Genomic DNA, 19,789 nt, shown 5'->3' on the forward strand with positions numbered 1-19,789 from the left:
AATCTGAACTAATCAAACAACACTTGTTGTTGTTTGTACGTGTTGATATAATATTCATATTTAATGGAGAGAAAAAAAAACGTTTCCCTAAACTGCTTTATAATATTAGAATTCAATGAAGAATAAAAATAGTTTTCCCTCCTCAACTGCGTTTCCTCCCTCCAGACAGCAGATGGCGATATATGTCTTTCAGGCGATGTTTCTAGTGTGACGTATAATCTAGTGGACGGAACGCTTCTTCAAAAACTGCAGCCACCTCGGTAGCTCGCTAGCTGACAAAGTCTGAACATTAAAGCTGTTTGGACAATTTCGTGGTTTAATTGCCACTGTGATTTAAACATAGTACTACATTTTATGTAATATTTACGTTGTAAGTTAGCTGGCTGGTTAAGTTAGCACTAGTCTAGTCGCTAATGCTAACTAGCTATTATCCCCGACCATGAGTTCACTAAGCTACTCTCCTTCTGTTAAAGAAGATGAGGCCTGCTGGACGGAGAAAGAAGGTCTGGTGAAAGAGGAGGAGGAAGAGGAGGCTGTTACAATACAAAAACAAGTAGAGGGTGAGGCTGTTACCGTGAAAGAAGAAGAGAAAGACGCCTTCAGAGAGGAGGAGGATGTTACTGTGAAAGAAGATGAAGAGGTGGAAGATGCAGTTTTTGGGGTGGAGGATGAAGAGGGGGAGATTACTGTCACATTAGAGGAGGACGAAGAAGAGAAGACTGGAGATCTGATTAACACCAGTAAATACAGTGAATACTATCTAATAAAACAGGGACATTGATCTGATAAACACCAGAAAATACAGTGAGTACTTTCTATAAAACAGGGACATTGATATATATATATTTTTTTTAATTCACCTTTTTTTAACCAGGTAGGCAAGTTGAGAACAAGTTGTCATTTACAATTGCGACCTGGCCAAGATAAAGCAAAGCAGTTCGACAACATACAACAACACAGAGTTACACATGGAGTAAAACAAACATACAGTCAATAATACAGTAGAAAAATAAGTCTATATACAATGTGAGCAAATGAGGTGAGATAAGGGAGGTAATGACAAAAAGGCAGTGGTGGCAAAGTAAATACAATATAGCAAGTAAAACACTGGAATGGTAGATTTGAAGTAGAAAAAAGTGCAAAGTAGAACTAGAAATAATGGGGTGCAAAGGAGCAAAATAAATAAATACAGTAGGGGAAGAGGGTAGTTGTTTGGGCTAAATTATAGATGAGCTATGTACAGGTGCAGTGATCTGTGAGCTGCTCTGACAGCTGGTGCTTAAAGCTAGTGAGGGAGATAAGTGTTTACAGTTTCAGAGATTTTTGTAGTTCGTTCCAGTCATTGGCAGCAGAGAACTGGAAGGAGAGGCGGCCGAAGGGGGAATTGGCTTTGGGGGTGACCAGAGATATACCTGCTGGAGCGCGTGCTACAGATGGGTGCTGCTATGGTGACCAGCGAGCTGAGATAAGGGGGAACTTTACCTAGCAGGGTCTTGTAGATGACCTGGATCCAGTGGGTTTGGCGACGAGTATGAAGCGAGGGCCAGCCAACGAGAGCGTACAGGTCGCAGTGGTGGGTAGTATATGGGGCTTTGGTGACAAAACGGATGGCACTATGACAGACTGCATCCAATTTATTGAGTAGGGTATTGGAGGCTATTTTGTAAATGACATCGCCGAAGTCGAGGATCGGTAGGATGGTCAGTTTTATGAGGGTATGTTTGGCAGCATGAGTGAAAGATGCTTTGTTGCGAAATAGGAAGCCAATTCTAGATTTAACTTTGGATTGGAGATGTTTGACAGTCTAACCAGACACCTAGGTATTTGTAGTTGTCCACATATTCTAAGTCAGAACCGTCCGTTATGCTGGACGGGCGGGCAGGTGCAGGCAGCGATCGTTTGAAGACCATGCATTTAGTTTTACTTGTATTTAAGAGCAGTTGGTGGCCACGGAAGGAGAGTTGTATGGCATTGAAGCTTGTCTGGAGGGTTGTTAACACAGTGTCCAAAGAAGGGCCAGAAGTATATAGAATGGTGTCGTCTGCGTAGAGGTGGATCAGAGACTCACCAGCAGCAAGAGCGACATCATTGATCTATACAGAGAAGAGAGTCGGCCCAAGAATTGAACCCTGTGGCACCCCGATAGAGACTGCCAGAGGTCCGGACAACAGGCCCTCCGATTTGACACACTGAACTCTATCAGAGAAGTAGTTGGTGAACCAGGCGAGGCAATCATTTGAGAAACCAAGGCTATTGAGTCTGCCGATGAGGATGTGGTGATTGACAGAGTCGAAAGCCTTGGCCAGGTCAATGAATACGGCTGCACAGTGTTGTTTCTTATCGATGGCGGTTAACATATCGTTTAGGACCTTGAGCGTCACTGAGGTGCAGTTGCTGTTTGAGGTGAAGAAACATTTGTTTTGAGAAGCTCCACAACTCATTAGTGGTGGTGCATTAACTTACATCTAGACGTTCCGCTAGCGGAACACCTGCTCCAATATCCAATGATGGGCGTTGCGCGAAATACAAATTCCTCTAAAATCCGAAAACTTCCATTTTTCAAACATATGACTATTTCCCAGCATTTTAAAGACAAGACTCTCCTTTATCTAACCACACTGTCCGATTTCAAAAAGGCTTTACAGCGAAAGCAAAACATTAGATTATGTCAGCAGAGTACCAAGCCAGAAATAATCAGACACCCATTTTTCAAGCTAGCATATAATGTCACGAAAACCCAGAAGACAGCTAAATGCAGCACTAACCTTTTACAAACTTCATCAGATGACACACCTAGGACATCATGTTACACACAGCATGCATTCTTTTGTTCAATAAAGGTCATATTTATATATAAAAACAACATTTTACATCGGCGTCTGACGTTGACTAACTATTTTCCCCTCAAATGCGTTCCGGGAAACAGTGCATAATTCCCTTTATTACTATTCGAAAACAATTTTTTAAATTTATATTGTCAATCTAACATTTATAGATGAATATCTCTTGAGAACACCTGTCATACCAGATTTTAAATTAACTTTACTGGGTAATCACACTTTGCGATAAAAGGGGATGCGATACTCAGAAAATGAGCCTGGAAAACTAGCGCCGCGCCATCTTGGAACAATCGCAAGTCACATCTGATCTTGTATAATATTGTCAATAATCGCCTACCTTTAGTTGTCTTCATCAGAAAGCACTTCCAGGAATCCCAGGTCCACAACAGATGTATTTTCGGTCGAAAAATTCCATCCTTCATGTTCCATTAGCCTGCTGTTGGTAGCGTGTCCTAGGGCTGTCTCCAAATGCTCCGACGTGCGCGGGACAGTAGTTTCGGAAAATGTACTTTTTCCCTCCTCTAGGTTCGTTCAAACATGTCAAACCTTGTAAAAAAATAATCTTCAGGGCCTGTAACACCAAGAGAGCCAATAAGATTCGACGGGGACGGTTGCAGAGTGTTTTAAAACGTTTCCAAAGGTGGGGGTAGACTGGGCCGCCGACGTCATAATGGTGATGGCCCATCCCCTGTGACCAATTTCCAATGCGTCTCATTCACTGAGTTTCGACTGTATAAGGCTCAAACCACTGTGAAAAGACTGGGGACATCTAGTGGAAGCAATAGGAAGTGCTCAGTGAACCATTGCTTACGGTGTGATTAATAGGCAAAGTGATGAAGTCGAGTCCACAATTCAGAATTCCACTTCCTGTTTCAATCGGTCTCGGGGTTTTGACTGCCATATGAGTTCTGTTATACTCACAGACACCATTCAAACAGTTGTAGAAACTTTAGGGTGTTTTCTATCCATATATAATAAGTACATGCATGTCCTAGCTTCTGAGTTTGATTAGTAGGCCGTTGAAAATGGGAACGAATTTTTTTCAAAATGCGCTGTGGCGCCCCCTATCCTAGGGTATCCTTAAGAGGACAATCAGAAATACTATCAGACATCCCCAAATGGGCACATTTTATAGGCCTACATTTGCACACAGGCCAGGTAGACTAGTCCTACTTCTATATGCGTAATTAGGGGTGCGTCCTTACTCAACATTGACAGGAGTGTTTCAAACAAAAGACAATTAATAAATTGACAAAACTGATGCATCTTGCGGGGTCAGGTCTGGGTGGTCTGCCAGGGGCCGTTTCATTTAGTGTCCGTTTGGGTCGGCATGGGGAATGATTGTATTTTCCCATAGTATGTTGTACCGAAGTTGACCGACTGAAAGGGAGTGTAACTTTATGACTATTGTTGGATTCGGGCTAAACTTTGAACATTGAGATATTAACCTGTTACATCTAGATGTTCCGCTAGTGGAACACCGCTCCAATATCCAATGATAGGGCGTGGCGCGAATTACAAATTCCTCGAAAATCCGAAAACTTCCATTTTTCAAACATATGACTATTTTACACCATTTTAAAGACAAGACTCTCGTTAATCTAACCACATTGTCCGATTTCAAAAAGGCTTTACAACGAAAGCAAAACATTAGATTATGTCAGGAGAGTACCCAGCCAGAAATAATCAGACACCCATTTTTTAAGCTAGCATATAATGTCACAAAAACCAAAACCACAGCTAAATGCAGCACTAACCTTTGATGATCTTCATCAGATGACACTCCTAGGACATTATGTTATACAATACATGCATGTTTTGTTCAATCAAGTTCATATTTATATCAAAAATCTGCTTTTTACATTAGCATGTGACGTTCAGAACTAGCATACCCACCGAAAACTACCGGTGAATTTACTAAATTACTCACGATAAACGTTCACAAAAAACATAACAATTATTTTAAGAATTATAATTACAGAACTCCTTTATGCAATCGCGGTGTCCGATTTTAAAATAGCTTTTCGGTGAAAGCACATTTTGCAATATTCTGAGTAGATAGCCCAGCCATCACGGGCTAGCTATTTTGACACCCACCAAGTTTGGCACTCACCAAACTCAGATTTACTATAAGAAAAATTGGATTACCTTTGCTGTTCTTCGTCAGAATGCACTCCCAGGACTTCTACTTTACACCCAATGTTGTTTTGGTTCCAAATAATCCATAGTTATATCCAAATAGCTGCGTTTTGTTCGTGCGTTCAAGACACTATCCGAAGGGTGACGCGCCGGCGCGTATCGTGACAAAAAAAATCTAAATATTCCATTACCGTACTTCGAAGCATGTCAAACACTGTTTAAAATAAATTTTTATGCGATTTTTCTCGTAAAATAGCGATAATATTCCGACCGGGAGACGTTGTTTTCGTTCAAAGACTGAAAGAAGAAATGGTGTCTTCACGTGCACGCGCGCCCCTGTGTCATTGTTTTCAGATCGACCACTATCCAAATGCGCTATTGTTTTTAGCCCAGGGACTGCAGAGTCATCATTCAACGTTCTGGCGCCTTCTGAGAGCCTATGGGAGCCTTAGAAAATGTCACGTTACAGCAGAGATCCTCTGTTTTCGATAAAGAGGCTATAGAAGGCCAAGAAATGGTCAGAGAGGGCACTTCCTGTATAGAATCTTCTCAGGTTTTGGCCTGCCATATGAGTTCTGTTATACTCACAGACACCATTCAAACAGTTTTAGAAACTTTAGGGTGTTTTCTATCCAAATCAAACAATTATATGCATATTCTAGTTTCTGGGCAGAAGTAATAACCAGATTAAATCGGGTACGTTTTTTATCCGGCCGTGAAAATACTGCCCCCTATCCATAACAGGTTAAATAAGCATGCCCCTTTTCAAAAAATGTAGAACTAAGGACAGATATAGCCCTTGGTTCACTCCAGACCTGACTGCCCTCGACCAGCACAAAAACATCCTGTGGCGTACTGCACTAGCATCGAATAGTCCCCGCGATATGCAACTTTTCAGAGAAGTCAGGAACCAATACACACAGTCAGTTAGGAAAGCAAAGGCTAGCTTTTTCAAACAGAAATTTGCATCCCGTAGCTCTAACTCCAAAAAGTTTTGGGACACTGTAAAGTCCATGGAGACTAAGAGCACCTCATCCCAGCTGCCCACTGCACTGAGGCTAGGAAACACTGTCACCACCGATAACTCCACGATAATCGAGAATTTCAAGAAGCATTTCTCTACGGCTGGCCATGCTTTCCTCCTGGCTACCCCAACCCCTGCCAACAGCTCCCCACAGCTACTTCCCTAAGCCTCCCCATCTTCTCCTTCACCCAAATCCAGATAGCTGATGTTCTGAAAGAGTTGCAAAACCTGGACCCCTACAAATCAGCTGGGCTAGACAATCTGGACCCTCTCTTTCTATAATTATCCGCCGCCATTGTGGCAACCCCTATTACTAGTCTGTTCAACCTCTCTTTCGTATCGTCCGAGATTCCTAAAGATTGGAATGCTTCCGTGGTCATCCCCCTCTTCAAAGGGGGTGACACTCTAGACCCAAACTGTTACAGACCTATATCCATCCTGCCCTGCCATTCTAAAGACTTCGAAAGTCAAGTTAACAAACAGATCACTGATCATTTTGAATCCCACCGTACCTTCTCTGTGCAATCCAGTTTCCGAGCTGGTCACAAGTGCACATCAGCCACACTCAAGGTACTAAACGATATCATAACCGCCATCGATAAGACACAGTACTGTGCAGCCGTCTTCATCAACCTGGCCAAGGCTTTCGACTCTGTCAGTCACCGTATTCTTATCGGCAGACTCATCAGCCGAAAAGAACAACCGATCAATCAACAACCGATCGCTGCCTACACCCGCCCGACTAGCATCACTACTCTGGACGGTTCTGACTTAGAATATGTGGACAGCTACAATACCTAGGTGTCTGGTTAGACTATAAACTCTCCTTCCAGACTAATATTAAAATATTAAGCATCTCCAATCCAAAATTAAATCTAGAACCGGCTTCCTATTTCGCAACAAAGCCTCCTTCACTCACGCTGCCAAACATACCCTCGTAAAATTGACTATCCTACCGATCCTTAACTTCGGCGTTGTCATTTACAAAATAGCCTCCAACACTCTACTCAGCAAACTGTATGCAGTCTATCACATTGCCATCCGTTTTGTCACTAAAGCCCCATATACCACCCACCACTGCGACCTGTATGCTCTTGTCGGCTGGCCCTCGCTACATATTCGTCGCCAAACCCGCTGGCTCCAGGTCATCTATAAGTATTTGCTAGGTAAAGCTCCGCCTTAACTCAGCTCACTGGTCACCATAGCAACACCCACCCAGAGCACGCGCTCCAGGAGGTATATCTCACTGGTCATCCCCAAAGCCAACACCTCCTTTGGCCGCCTTTCCCTCCAGTTGTCTGCTGCCAATGACTGGAACGAATTGCAACAATCGCTGAAGTTGGAGACATATATCTCCCTCACTAACTTGAAGCATCAGCTATCTGAGCAGCTTACCGATTGCTGCAGCTGTACACAGCCCATCTGTAAATAGCCCATCCAACTGCCTACCTCATCCCCATGTTTTTATTTACTTTTTCTGCTCTTTTGCACACCAGTATTTCTACTTGTACATCATCATCTGCACATCTATCTCTCCAGTGTTAATTTGCTCAATTGTAATTACTTCGCTACTATGGCCTATTTATTGCCTTACCTCCGTACTCCATTTGCACACACTGTATATAGATTTTTCTATTGTGTTATTGACTGTTCGTTTGTTTGTCCAACGTGTAACTGTTGTTTTTGTCGCTCTGCTTTGCTTTATCTTGGCCAGGTCACAGTTGTAAATGAGAACTTGTTCTTAACTGGCCTACCTGGTTAAATAAAGGTTATATATATATATATATATATATATATATTTATATATATATATATATATATATATATATATATATATATATATATATATATATATATATATATGTAGTAACTTTTGCTAAATCCAATGGTTTGCTAAATCCAATGGTTCTAACCAAGAGTCACCTTAACTTTATTGACAACACCCAAATGGATACTGTCATTAATGTGGTTCTTCAATAATTACACATAATTCTTAATACTGTAGCTGTTTAGTTACAGTCACATGTTCAACTATCATCAGCTGATACAGGAAATCATTTTCTGAATGACAGTCACATGACAAACATCACGACATGCAACAACAACCAAAGTGCTTCTTCATTCATTACTCTGGTAAAGACAGTTATGCCGTGCTCCACATTGGATCCAACATTCCTACTTTGGTCATAATGTGTAGAGAACTGTTCCTTGATGGATAGGCTATTGTACAACACACACAGCTATTTTCCTATATTTGTTGTTAGGTGAAGTTATGGGCCAATTTGGCAAACAAGCAGTGTATAAACACTCATTGTCAGGCTGATGGAAAAGCCAAAGAGCATTTTACAGGTTGAAGTGTTTAAGTACAAAGCGGTTGATTTGCAACAATAACACAAACATATTAAACAGGACATTCAAACGAGCCTTACAATTATAATCCAAAGTAGTGTGAAATGTACTCATAAGCAACCTGGAAATGGAGGTTACTCCCCTGAGTTTTCCCCCGTTCACATTCAGAATACATTGTGAAAAACTAAAATCTTTGCTCACCATTTTTGCTCCAGGCAGATATACTACATCCATAACTAGTGGTTTCCTCATTACCAGATATACTACATCCATAACTAGTGGTTTCCTCATTACCAGATATACTACATCCATAACTAGTGGTTTCCTCATTACCAGATATACTACATCCATAACTAGTGGTTTCCTCATTACCAGATACACTACATCCATAACTAGTGGTTTCCTCATTACCAGATATACTACATCCATAACTGTCGGTTTCCTCATTACCAGATATACTACATCCATAACTAGTAGTTTCCTCATTACCAGATATACTACATCCATAACTAGTGGTTTCCTCATTAGTGGGGAGGAGTTTCTACAACCAAATTGCATGTGCATTGCCCTCATGCCGCAATTTTAGCAAACATAGAAAGGGGCCTATATTGGAGACCAAAAGTCGTCCGGCACACTGCTTAGCTTGTTAGGGATAGGGGGCAGTATTTACACGGCCGGATAAAAAACGTACCCGATTTAATCTGGTTATTACTACTGCCCAGAAACTAGAATATGCATGTAATTATTGGCTTTGGATAGAAAACACCCTAAAGTTTCTAAAACTGTTTGAATGGTGTCTGTGAGTATAACAGAACTCATATGGCAGGCAAAATCCTGAGAAGATTCCTTACAGGAAGTGGCCTGTCTGACAATTTCTTGGGCTTCTTGACTCTCTTTATTGAAAACTTAGGATCTCTGCTGTAACGTGACACTTCCTACGGCTCCCATAGGCTCTCAGACGGCGGGAAAAAGCTGAATGATGTCTTTGCAGCCCCTGGCTGAAAAACATTAGCGCCTTTGGTAAGTGGTCTATCAGAGGACAATGAGACTGAGGCGTGTGCACGAGGCGACCCCATGTTTTTATTTTCTCAATCTTTGAACGTAAACAGGGTTTCCCGGTCGGAATATTATCACTTTTTTACGAGAAAAATTGCATAAAAATTGATTTTAAACAGCAGTTGACATGCTTCGAAGTACGGTAATGGAATATTTAGAAATGTTTTGTCACGAAACGCGTCGGGCGCGTCACCCTTCTTTACTCTTCGGATAGTGTCTTGAACGCACGAACAAAACAGAGGATATTTGAACATAACTATGGATTATTTTGAACCAAACCAACATTTGTTATTGAAGTAGAAGTCCTGGGAGTGCATTCTGATGAAGAACAGCAAAGGTAATCAAACTTTTCTAATAGTAAATCTGACTTTGGTGAGGGCTAAACTTGGTGGGTGTCTAAATAGCTAGCCCGTGATGGCTGGGCTATCTACTCAGAATATTGCAAAATGTGCTTTCACCGAAAAGCTATTTTAAAATCGGACATAGCGATTGCATAAAGGAGTTCTGTATCTATAATTCTTAAAATAATTATGTTTTTTGTGAACGTTTATCGTGAGTAATTTAGTATATTCACCGGAAGTTTGCGGTGGGTATGCTAGTTCTGAACGTCACATGCTAATGTAAAATGCTGGTTTTTGATATAAATATGAACTTGATTGAACAAAACATGCATGTATTGTATAACATAATGTCCTAGGATTGTCATCTGATGAAGATCATCAAAGGTTAGTGCTGCATTTAGCTGTGGTTTGGGTTTATGTGACATTATATGCTAGCTTGAAAAATGGGTGTGTGATTATTTCTGGCTGGGTACTCTGCTGACATAATCTAATGTTTTGCTTTCGTTGTAAAGCCTTGTTGAAATTGGACAGTGTGGTTAGATGAACGAGAGTCTTGTCTTTAAAATGGTGTAAAATAGTCATATGTTTGAGAAATTGAAGTAATAGCATTTCTAAGGTATTTGAATAACGCGCCACGGGATTCCACTGGCTGTTGAGTAGGTGGGACGATTTCATCCCACATAGCCCAGAGAGGTTAGAGTTTCAACAACATGAATAACTTATTTCTAGCCTACAATCATCGATGTTACTACTAATGTGAAAACAATACAAAATATGACTATTCTTGCTCATTTTAAGACAAATGTCAAGTAATCATTACATTCATTACAGACTTCAATTGTTGTACAACATCATGGCTACGCTGTTGGCATCACCTTTTACAGTGGATTTTCGCTGTTGTGGGCCATTTAACCATCTGTTTGACTTTGTTGTTCACACAGGAGAGAGACGTGACTACCGTGGATCCTCTGGGGAGCCACAACAACCTCATGATGCTGACAGGGCAGAGAAGAATCTCTCCACATCAGAACACCTCAAGAAACGCCAGCGGAGAACCACAGGGATAAGATCTCACCGCTGCTTTGACTGTGGGAAAAGATGCACCTCATCAGGCATTAAACTACACCGGAGAATTCACATAAGTGATAATTTTCACTGCTGCTCTGATTGTGGGAAATTTTTTAAATCTTCATCAGAACTCAAAATACACCTGAGAAATCACACAAAAGAGAAACCTTACTTCTGCTCTGACTGTGGGAAGAGTTTTCCTCTGTCAACCAGCCTGATATCACACCAGAGAACACACACAAGAGAGAGAACTTACAGTTGTGATCAATGTGGGAGGAGTTTTCCTATTTTAATCGCCCTGATATCACACCAGAGAACACACACAGGAAAGAAACAATGTAGCTGTGATGAATGTGGGAAGAGTTTTGCTTCACCTGGCGGCCTGACAGCACACCAGAGAACACACACAGGAGAGAAATCTTTTGGTTGTAATCAATGTGGGAAGAGTTTTACTCTGCTAAGCAGCCTGATATACCACCAGAAAACACACACAGGAGAGAAACCTTATAGCTGTGCTCAATGTGGGAAGAGTTTTACTTGGTCTAGCATGCTGACTAGACACGAAAGAACACACACAGGAGAGAAATCTTATAGCTGTAATCAATGTGGGAAGAGATACTCTAGTAAAAGATCTCTGATTAGTTGTTTCATGATATCAATGAATTCATGTCACAATGTAGAATGTTTAAACATTGTAGTAGGAGTATTTTAATGATGTCACAATGTAGAACCCTAAACGTTTGTCCCCTGTTCTATTGATTTCAGCATGATATGGATATTATCCTCGGGGAAAATCCAGGCTCTGAATTGAAAGAGTACTATTTATGAGATTTAACAAAAAAAGAGTTCTGTTACACTTCCCACGTTGGTGACCCACTGGAATCAAAATGCAACGCTTCAAAATGTATCTGGCTGTTTTCTACAAGTTGTCCACTAACCAGTGATGTACACATTATTCCCAGATTCCGTGTGGTTTTTGAGCTGTTAGTTTTAACGGGACGTGCAACCTCATCTCCCTCCTCTCTCACAATTGATCTCATCGTGATATCGATGACTGATGACAAATAAGTGTTGCATTCCTTTGTTTAGCGACCCCTAAATTTAAATGCATCATTCCAAAATATAGCTGACTGTCTTCTGCAGGTTGTCCTCTAACCAGTGAGGTACAATATATCTCCCATTTCCATGTGTTTTTTTATTTGTGTTAGTTTCAACAACAGTACAACCTGATTTCCCCCCTGACGATATCAGTGATTTATTGCTACTTGTCAAAAAAATACAAGTAATATGATTATTGTGGCAGATGTTTGTGTATATAGCACATTATATGTTTAGTTTTTCAATATATCACAAACTGTTTCTGCGTGTTTGTTATTGAAAACAGTGTTTTGACATTGGGGCTATCCCATCTAGCAAAATGTCTTTGAAAAGAAGACTATGCCTGATGTCCTATATTCGTTCGGTTGTAGTTAAATTACTTGAAAACAACTTAATTTCAACGTACTTCCAAGTAGCCTAGTGGTTAGAGCGTTGAGCCGGTAACCAAAAAGTTGCTGGATCGAATCCCCGAGCTGACAAGGTAAAAATATGTTGAACCCACTGTTCCTAGGCCGTCATTGTCGATAAGAATTTGTTCTTAACTGACTTGCCTAGTTAAATAAAGGTTAAATGAAAAGTGGACGAGAGTTCTAGAAGCTAGTGAGTTTTAGGATTCTATAAAGACTAAAATGGAAAAAATAATACGATTGTATATTATTATTTAGTAATACCTGTTTTTTTTCTTGTTTTTAATTGTTGACAGCCAGTAGACCCCATGTTTATATTGGTGAAGGTGAAGCATTGTAGTTGATTATAATGTGAAATGGAAGTTGATTTCTGTTGGTGGTGAGCAAACTTGTCCAACAAAAATATAGGATATATTTGTTGTCTTAATTAAGGGGGAAGGTGTTACAGGCTTTGGTTTTCCCATTTATGTTTTGAGGTTGGACTTTAGCACGTCTAGCTCGTTAGCACGTCTAGCTCGTTAGCACGTCTAGCTCGTTAGCCCGTCTAGCTCGTTAGCACGTAGGACGCACTGATTGGTGTCACCTCGTTAGTCAGTATGTGTTACACCTGTGCTGGCTTGTCCATCTCGTTAGTGGGAAGGTGTTTCACCTGAGCTGGTCCAGGTTCTATTTAAGAGTGTCTGGCCCAGTGCTCCAGATGTCTTGATAGATGTGGAGAGTCAACACCTTTAGTTGCGCCACCTTTTTGGTTTGCTTCCTGTCTTTAAGTTTGGTGTGGGTTTTTCTTTTGTTTTCCTCTTCTTGGGCAGATTTAGTGGGTCTCATGGTGGGTGTCTTTTAGGTCCCAGTTGTTGTTACTAGTCAACTTTCAGTGGACACTGAGAGTAAAACTGCAACATTATATTATAATACTTGTATTGCATCAAATGGTTGTTTTATTAACAGAATAGAGGGTTCTTAGAACTATAGTGTCTGTGTGTTCTACTGAGGATGGGCCTCTGGGAGAAAACACTGACAGGAGATTTACAATGTCTTTTGGGTGATAAAACCTAAAGAGACCGCATTCCAGAGCATGAGTTAATGTTTCTGTTCTATATGGTACCAGGGAGAGATGACCCCAGGGCCAGACCCTGGTCTCTACACAAAGAGTACTGTTTTTACAGCAGATACTGTCTGCTGAGAATTATAAGTATCTTTCATACAAATCTTAACCTTGTGACCTGTTCTATACTTCTGTTGTTCGTCATGTAGGATGAAAGGGCGATAAAATACCTTTGTACTTCAGTCCCATGGGTCCACCAGCCATCATTATCGTAGGGCACTCAATTGATTCACTTTATATGTGTACGTTGTATTGACCTGCTCCCTTATAAGTGAATAAAGATTTAGTTTAAGAATAACTCTGAGTTGTTTGATAAGTTTGTCTTATCAATTGATATTAAAGAAATGAACCACCACATTTGGCGATGTGAATCTTCACTTGGTGACCGCTCCTGGTGACCAGGGTAAATGGTGCACGAGGGCTGCCTCTAACTTGGGATCTCAGGGAGACCACACTTCGGGAACGGAGCAGATGGACCCACCTTTGTACTGAGAGGCAGCGAGCCGCGTGGATACCACATCTTGAACCTAGTTAAAAAAAAAAAAAAGAAAGAGGTGAGCGAAAACACGTGAAGTGGAGTTTTTATTAAAGTCTCGTAGGCTCTGAGTGTGTATTCCTGTGTGGAGGTGTAAACAGGGCCCAGTCAGTAGTCCCTGAGTGTGTATTCCTGTGTGGAGGTGTAAACAGGGCCCATTCAGTAGTCCCTGAGTGTGTATTCCTGTGTGGAGGTGTAAACAGGGCCCAGTCAGTAGTCCCTGAGTGTGTATTCCTGTGTGGAGGTGTAAACAGGGCCCATTCAGTAGGCCCTGAGTGTGTATTCCTGTGTGGAGGTGTAAACAGGGCCCAGTCAGTAGTCCCTGAGTGTGTATTCCTGTGTGGAGGTGTAAACAGGGCCCATTCAGTAGGCTCTGAGTGTGTATTCCTGTGTGGAGGTGTAAACAGGGCCCAGTCAGTAGGCTCTGAGTGTGTATTCCTGTGTGGAGGTGTAAACAGGGCCCAGTCAGTAGGCCCTGAGTGTGTATTCCTGTGTGGAGGTGTAAACAGGGCCCAGTCAGTAGGCCCTGAGTGTGTATTCCTGTGTGGAGGTGTAAACAGGGCCCAGTCAGTAGGCTCTGAGTGTGTATTCCTGTGTGGAGGTGTAAACAGGGCCCAGTCAGTAGGCCCTGAGTGTGTATTCCTGTGTGGAGGTGTTAACAGGGCCCAGTCAGTAGGCCCTGAGTGTGTATTCCTGTGTGGAGGTGTAAACAGGGCCCAGTCAGTAGGCTCTGAGTGTGTATTCCTGTGTGGAGGTGTAAACAGGTTCCAGTCAGTAGGCTCTGAGTGTGTATTCCTGTGTGGAGGTGTAAACAGGGCCCAGTCAGTAGGCTCTGAGTGTGTATTCCTGTGTGGAGGTGTAAACAGGGCCCAGTCAGTAGGCTCTGAGTGTGTATTCCTGTGTGGAGGTGTAAACAGGGCCCAGTCAGAATCTGAGGCTGAGTCAGCTATCTGTGTGAACTGGATGAAAACTAGAATCTGTGTTTACTAGGTAAGACCATTTATGATTTAGTATAAGATAGTACGGTGCACCTGTAATTGTTTTAAACCTGTAATTGTTTTATACCTGGACCCCATTTTAGAAGTATTGAAAGATGTAAATGTATGAGTTGCATTATCCTAGGAACTAACCATGAGATAGAAATGTGAAAATATTCCTGCAGGTTAAAATATTGTTGAAAAACAACTAATTGATTAGGTATGTTTGGGAATAGCATTGTGTGACTGTGATATGAGAGTTGTGTGACTGTGATATGAGCGTTATGTGGGAAATGAGTCTTAATCTGTCGTCTGGATAGTAACATATAGAAATATGCTTCATCAGATGATTGAAATGTGGATAATAAGCGGGATGATATTTTAGAAAGCAGCAGAAGGTCTATAGTTCCTGGGAGGCTTGATTTTGCCGTGGTCTCTGGGAGGTTAGAGAACCGTTGAGGATCCCATGGTCATTGTCCGGGAAACAAAAGTTTATTTTTTGTTCTGCTGGGAGTATGTTTGGAGAGCTGCTTCGTAGCTATGGAGAGTCCTTGATAAAGCAAATGGAATGGTTGTTGTGAGTACCTGAGAATTTCTTACGTTTTATATGGATTCTGTGAATATATGAAAATATGATGAATTATATGTGTGTATAATCGATTACTAGAGATTTGATGAAGTAATACTGGGAATATAATTAGATACAATTTAAACAACCCATATGTAGACTAACGTAGGTTTTGAGTTGGTATCTTTAATGGGTAATTTGATAAAGATGAGGTTTAAGCATTATTAAACAGTCTACAAAGTCTGGGCAGTTGGATGAAACTATAAAACGCTTATTGTCTCAGAAACTGGAGTGTGTCCACTTTAGGGTTCTTCCCAGTATGAGAGGAGTGAATCCCATCTACAGCTATCTAAGATATTAATTTCCCTCCACAAGGGGGCGGACATGTAACGTTTCCAAAATGGGATAGTATTGTACATGTAACGTTTCAAAATGGGATAGTATTGTACATGTAACGTTTCCAAAATGGGATAGTATTGTAAATGTAACGTTTCCAAAATGGGATAGTATTGTACATGTAACGTTTCCAAAATGGGATAGTATTGTACATGAAACGTTTCCAAAATGGGATAGTATTGTACATGTAACGTTTCCAAAATGGGATAGTATTGTACATGTAACGTTTCCAAAATGGGATAGTATTGTACATGTAACGTTTCCAAAATGGGTATTGTACATGTAACGTTATGCCCCCTTGTGAGTTAATAGTATTGCATGCTGTAGCAGGCTATATAAAGAGGAAGACCTCCATTGACGATTCAGTTCGTTGTAACATCTCGTCTGGACAGGTCACCGTCCTAGTTAGTTAGTTAGTTAGTTAGTTAGTTAACTAAGCTAACGTTAGCTAGTTCATTATCACAAAAGTGAGAACTGCTCTAGATTGGAAACTTACATTAATGAGTGTAAAGCCATGTTGGCTTTATGGAAACGATATACAATATATGGGAAAGAATATAGTTGAGGAAATAATCCAAACCTAGTTGTGTCTAGTTAGGACATAACGTTAGCTAGCTAGCTAACGGTACTGTACGGTAGCTCATACAACGCCGACGGTCAAACCCGGCTTTCTAATATTTACGTTAATTAACTATAGTAACGTTATGGAAGATATTCACAGAAAACCATCATTGTCTTCGTTATTCATTATTAGTATGTTATATTATTATAATAAATGATTTCGAGACATATTCAGAGCCAAACATCAACCCAACTTAACCTTTTTAACTGTCACCATAATTTTCAGTTGTAATTGCGAAGTTCCTGGAAGAAGTCCAGCAACAACGGAGGTTCCTCGATGAACCCACCTTCTAACAAGAACCTTTTGGGGCTGTTTTTCATTGACCAAGAACCCTACGGTTCTTAGGGGATCTGAGAACAACTCCAGTTGAACCCTTCATTTTTAGAGTTGTAGTCGGCTCTATTTACTCTCAGATTCAAACATGATGATTAGCATCAACGATCAAGTCAGCTGCTGCTGCTCCAATACAGTATGAGGTGAGACGGTGAACTGATGTTGAACCGGGCAGTCAGCTGCTGCTCCAATACAGTATGAGGTGAGACGGTGAACTGATGTTGAACTGGGCAGTCAGCTGCTGCTCCAATACAGTATGAGGTGAGACGGTGAACTGATGTTGAACTGGGCAGTCAGTCATCCAGTCTGTTCTATGAGTCTGGTCTATCATTGTTGGTATTGAAAAGCCCTATTGCACATTGTGGTGGAAATTCTAACCAATCAGGAGAGACTTTGTCATTTCTTCAAACAATCAACCTTTATAAGAATTGCAATAATGTAGCTGGTCAGCCCTACACTCTGAGGTGGAAGGCTGAGAGCTCGATGACACAAGGAGTTCAGAAGCCTTATATAGTCAAACTATCTTGTTCATATAGAAAACACGTGATCTTGGTATGTGTATGTGTGTGGAGAACGAGACAGACTAACTGTGAATTGGTCATCTCGTTCTGTAGCAACAGCTATTTATTCTAGTTTTCTAGTGAGTTGTCAAAACAACAGGAAATCACTCTAGACACAGTTCCTCTGAAGTAGATCAACGGTTCCCTGGATTGGGCCAAGCGCCTTTGGCCTGTCTGCCCAGAGGGTGTGTGGTTGCACACCCACACAAACATACACATAAACTTCTCAACCTTAAAGAGATCCTTCAACACATTCGAAGTCATATCAACTTAAAGGGGTTAACATAGATTCTTCCCTCACAAAATTGCACAGAGATAAATCAGACCCAGACTGAACTGTGTGATGTAGTAGAGTTGTAGTTTCCAACAGGCCAATATTATACATAGTTTAGCGCATAAAATGTAATTAACCACAATGGCCATAATCCGATGCGTGCCTCCTTGTCTTGTCTGTTTATTTTACACCTGCTATGTAAAAGAGAGAAGAATGCACAATGGTCAATCATTTCTGGGATCCTTGGGACATCTCTTCCCTAAACCCTAACCTTAACCCCTAACCTTAACCACTTTAAATGTCAACTTCAACGGGCTAGGGACGTCCCAAGGATGTATCTCTACCTGAAAATACATGATCTAAGTGATTGATAGTTGTTATTCAGCAGTCATAAAGCCTTATTTACTTTAATGAACTACTAAAATTGTGATTTTTTTCAGACAGCATAGACAGGAGCTTTACACTTTATTGACTGACTGATCCATTCATCCTTCCATCCCTCCTCAGCCTTCCTCTCCCCTGAAGACCCAGTGAGGGTGGAGCTCAGTCAGAGAGCTGTTGAGGGACTGGTTAGGAAGAACACTTCTACAGCCAGAGAGGTGAGAGGTCACACATGGTTTAGATGGTAAATATTTATGTCCCCTTAGTGGTTCATCACGTCAGCTATGTTTATTTACATTAGTGAAAATTATCCACTGATATTGGTGTATTTTCTCACCCCTTTTGGCTGTATGAAAGTTCATTTCCCCTCAGGCACATGCATTTGTTCTTTGATATTATGAAGGTAATTTGTGTCAAATGTTCTTTTCCACACTCATTCACCCCATCTCCTTACATTGCTGATGCATATTCAGTGGCCAGACTCAAATTCCGAACACAATGCCCATCCTGGCAGATCTAAACCTAATGCAGCACATTGTGACTTTTGTGCATCCAGACCTAATGCAGCTTGGAGTGATCAGATGACAGAAGTCACATTTATATATATATATATATATATATATATATATATATATATATATACAGTGGGCTCCAAAATTACTGGCACCCCTGACTGGCAATGCACAAACGATACTTAAACCTCTTACATCTAGATGTTCTGCTAATGGAACACCGCTCCAATATCCAATGATAGGGCGTGGCGCGAATTACAAACACCTCAGAAATCCCAAAACTTCAATTTTTCAAACATATGACTATTTTACACCATTTTAAAGACAAGACTCTCCTTTATCTAACCAAATTGTCCGATTTCAAAAAGGCTTTACAACGAAAGCAAAACATTTGATTATGTCAGGAGAGTACCCAGCCAGAAATAATCACACACCCATTTTTCAAGCTAACATGTCACAAAAACCAAACCACAGCTAAATGCAGCACTAACCTTTGATGATCTTCATCAGATGACACTCCTAGGACATTATGTTATACAATACATGCATGTTTTGTTCAATCAAGTTCATATTTATATCAAAAAACAGCTTTTTATATTAGCATGTGACGTTCAGAACTAGCATACCCACCGCAAACTTCCGGTGAATTTACTAAATTACTCACGATAAATGTTCACAAAAAACATAACAATTATTTTAAGAATTATAGATACAGAACTCCTTTGTGCAATCGAGGTGTCCGATTTTAAAATAGCTTTTCGGTGAAAGCACATTTTGCAATATTCTGAGTAGATAGCTCGCCATCATGGCTAGCTATTTTGACACCCACCAAGTTTGGCACTCACCAAACTCAGATTTACTATAAGAACAATTGGATTACCTTTGCTGTTCTTCATCAGAATGCACTCCCAGGAATTCTACTTTACACCCAATGTTGTTTTGGTTCCAAATAATCCATAGTTATATCCAAATAGCGGCGTTTTGTTCTTGCGTTCAAGACACTATCCGAAGGGTGACGTGCCGGCACATATCGTGACCAAAAAATTCAAAATATTCCATTACCGTACTTCGAAGCATGTCAAACGCTGTTTAAAATCACTTATTATGCGATTTTTCTCGTAAAATAGCGATAATATTCCGACCGGGAGACGTCGTTTTCGTTCAAGGACTGAAAATGTAAAATGCACTCTTCTTGTGCACGCGCGCA

The 19,789-nt window shown here is 40.9% G+C and overlaps 1 long non-coding RNA gene across 1 annotated transcript; it reads left to right on the top strand.

Annotated features, from left to right (window-relative positions):
• The first annotated feature begins 225 nt into the window (after positions 1–225).
• Positions 226–13,722, top strand: LOC123732733 (uncharacterized). The gene is made up of 2 exons (XR_014382378.1): positions 226–804; positions 10,691–13,722. It is a non-coding gene; the product is annotated as an uncharacterized LOC123732733 (long non-coding RNA).
• Positions 13,723–19,789: the final 6,067 nt, after the last annotated feature.

Source organism: Salmo salar, chromosome 02 (genome assembly GCF_965601325.2).
Source record: "Salmo salar chromosome 02, fSalSal1, whole genome shotgun sequence".
Taxonomy (NCBI): Eukaryota; Metazoa; Chordata; class Actinopteri; order Salmoniformes; family Salmonidae; genus Salmo; species Salmo salar.